This window comes from Heterocephalus glaber, unplaced genomic scaffold, assembly GCF_053883595.1.
Source record: "Heterocephalus glaber isolate CG9 unplaced genomic scaffold, H.glaber_assembly_v1.0 deba00001451, whole genome shotgun sequence".
In the NCBI taxonomy this organism is placed as follows: Eukaryota; Metazoa; Chordata; class Mammalia; order Rodentia; family Bathyergidae; genus Heterocephalus; species Heterocephalus glaber.
The window spans coordinates 2,677,498-2,681,137 of NW_028258301.1; the positions used below are offsets into that span (position 1 = coordinate 2,677,498).

Sequence of the window (3,640 nt, forward strand, 5' to 3'; positions counted from 1 at the left end):
GGAGAAAGCATTGTATCTTTTCATTCATATAAGGTGTTTTTGCTGGAAGTATGGAATATATGGCTTATCTGTTGAGAAGTTTCTGTTCTACTTCTAGTCTTCTGATAGCCTTTACCACGAACAGCTATAGAATTTAGTCCAATACTTTTTCTGCAACTACAGACAGGATCGTATGGCTTTTTCCTTTCCTCTGTTAAAATGATGACTTTTGGGGGTGGATCTTCCAATGCTGAACTAACACCGCCATCCCTATAACAAAACCACTTTCTACATCCTGCCAGATCTGACTTCTAATAGTTTTTGTTTTGTTAAACAAATTTCTATCTATGTTCATACTTTTTCCTTCTATTATCTTTATCCAGTTTTAGGATTAGCGCAATGCTGAGTTCCTGAAATGAGGGGAGAAGTGTTCCTTCTTTCTTTTGCTTTAAATGTTTGATATAATTTATCAGTTAAAATGTTCATGAGCCTGCTGTCGTCATATAGGTAGGTTTTCAAGCTAGGAATATGCTTTCTTGAATAGGTGCTATTTAGACAAGTTCTGTGGGGGGACCGCAGCCTGCCCACGCGCGCGGCCCGAGGGAACTTTCGCTGGAGGCCGGGCCTGCGAGAAGCGGCCGAAGGTGAACCCCCAACCACAGCGCATGGCTGAAATAAGGACCGACAAGGAGCTGAGCGTCCTGTCCCGCTGGACTTCAGTGCGATGTTTTCCCCACCTGTTAATAGTGGGGAACCAGACGAACGACATTGAGAAGCAGTCAGTTCGGGGGATCAGAACTTAGAAGATGATGAAACACTTTCCACCTTTCTTTATGAAGCCAGAATTAACCTGATTATGTAAACCAAACAGTAAACAATAAAGGAAGAACAAAGGAAAAGAAAACTATGGACCAATTTACCTCATGAACATACTGCAGAAATCCTCAAAAAAAAAAAAAGCAAATTAAATTTCACTGTTCATAAAAGGAAAATCATAATCAAAACAAACTACAGCTAACATCATACTTAATGGTGAAGGAATGAAAGTTTTCTTCCATGAACAAGAGCAAAGCAAGGATGTACTCTTAACCTCTCTCCAGTTCAGTATTTTACTAGAAAATCCTGGTCAGCATTAATATGGCAACAAAAGGAAATAAAAGAGGAGGAGATTGGAAAAGAAGAAATAAAACTGTTTCCATTGACAGACAACATGATTGTCCCAAAGAATCTTCAAAAACCTAGAGTTTAGCAAGGTCACAGGATAAAAGATACACACACACACCCCCATCCCCATCCCAGTCTTAATTCTCTAGACATTTGGCCCTCCATTTCTTCAGGTTCATTGTCTGCAGACTCAACCAACCATGGATTGAAACAAGGACCGAGCAGCTACTACTGCTGGAGCTGCTGGCCAGCCAGGCGGTCACCACCAGGAAGCATGGACCGCCAGAGGGCCCTCCTGTGAGGACTTATACACACAGAATGTTGTCATTAACATGGATGACCAAGAAGATGTTCATCGTGCCTCCCTGGAAGGGAAATCTGCCAAAGAGAGACCCATATGGCTGAGAGAGAGCACTGTCCAGGGGGCATATAGTTCTGTAAAGATGAAGGAAGGTGGCATAGATATGGATGCCTTTCAGGAGCATGAGGAAGGCCATGCAGGGCCTTATGATGATGGGGAGGGCATGCAAGCACTCCTCATTCAAGAGAAGAAGACTCCCTCTGCCACAGCTGGCTCCATGGGGGCAGCTGCTCCTGTTACTGCCATCAATTCCAGTGATTCAGAAAGTGAGACCAGTGAGTCAGATGATGACTCTCCATTCCAGCCAGCAGCTGCTGTGGCTACGCATCATTGAGAAGAGGATGAGGAAGATGACAATGAGTTTGAGGAGGTAGCAGATGACCCCACTGTCATGGTGTCTGGGCGTCCATTCTCCTACAGTGAAGTGACCCAGCAGCCAGGGCTGGTGGCCTAGATGACACCAGAAGAGAAGGAAGCATACATAACAATGGAACAACGCATGTTTGAGGATCTCTCTGAATGAGCGTTCCCTGACTTTTCCTCCTTTCTGTCATGCTCATTTCAAAAAGAAATTCCCTACCTTTGAAGAAAAATATTTAAGTGGGTTTCTTGCTCTTGCTATACAGCACTTGTTAATCTTCCACAAAGATTAATGGGAGGAGAAGAACAAAAAAGAATAATGATAGAGAAAGTTTGCCTTTAATGCCAGAACTTGCCAGAAAGGTAGGTTGGCCATAAGCATTCCCTTCTCTACTCTTACTACAGTATTAATATGTTACTGTATTTTCTAACCTGATTTTTTTCTTTCCTTTTAAGATGATCTTTTTGCCCTTCTGAGATGAATGAGGGAAGTAAATTCTTTTTGCCTACCTACAGAAACCTACTGCAGTTAGTAACAGTAATTCACAGATAACATCCTTTTTTTAATTCTTACCAAGGATTCCAAACAGTTCCTTATATCATCCCCAGACAAAGCAGCTTGTTGATAGGCAAATCACTGGTTAGGGGGAGAGAATCTTAAAACTCAGTATTTCCCCAAATTATGATTGAGATCAACATGTAAGGGAGTTGAGAATGTGTGCAGAAGAGGGATGGATATGCCTGAGCCTTACAATTAGTGTGTAAACCAGAATTTGTGTCTTAAGAATGGACCAGACTGGTAGATTCTATTGTTTTGCTTAATGCTTTTCGGTTTGGATTTTGGATGATATAAAACAAAGTGTGCTTCATAAAGTATTCTTTATGAAGAAATTAAAGAAAACATGGACACAGGACAAGGAGTCCAAGTAAAGGGTGGAAGAATGAAGAGCATTGGAAAGAGTGCCTCAGAACTGCCTGTGTCTGTTGTGTTTTGCAAGTCCTTTATGCAAAACTGAGACTGCCTCACCTCCACTATAGACTTCTTGTCAGTGCTATAAATTAAGGGGGCCTTCCCAGCAGAAATCAGCATAGAACAATTGATCATCTCCCTCTTTCAACATCTTTTGAAGGCTTTTTTTTGTTTTTTGGTCTCTTTTGGTCCTTGTCAGTCATGGTATTTTAGAGTGTATCCTATATATTGTTGAGCATTGCAACCTCATGAAACATAATTTGTTTGGATTCTGATGTGTAGCATGATATTCCCAAATGCAGAACTTTAAAAATAAAGGACAGTTGTATTTCTTACAATATTTTTCTAGCATTGTAATGTTTAAGTATTTATCATTTTGTAGTATATGTGTGAAATTAAGTTAGCCTCTTAGAGTATCTGAGCCTTGTATGAAGTGATGTTTCATTTTCTTGGGTGTATTAATGACTAAACATTGACAACAAATCTATTTTATACTAACTGAAATTTGTTAATTTTTAGTTCTATAACATCACAGAACATAATTAAAATGTATATTCTCATTAAAAACATGTTAATAAAAAAATAGGTTCTATTCAAATTTTATATTTCTCCCAGAGTCAGTTTCATTAATTTGTCTTCTAAAGTACTTCTTAGAAGTTGTCAAATTTATTTCAAAAAAGATTTTTGTAGTATGCTTTCTATATCCTTTTAAATTGTGCAAAATCTGTGGTAATGTCCTCTAAATTTTGATATTGTAATTTAAAAAATGTATAATTGATATTGTGTAATAGGAAGAAAAAGTCTAA

At 39.1% G+C, this 3,640-nt stretch overlaps 1 pseudogene; it reads left to right on the top strand.

Moving 5' to 3' along the window:
- The first annotated feature begins 644 nt into the window (after nt 1-644).
- LOC101710081 (general transcription factor IIE subunit 1-like) lies at nt 645-3,366 on the top strand (annotated as a pseudogene).
- Nucleotides 3,367-3,640: the final 274 nt, after the last annotated feature.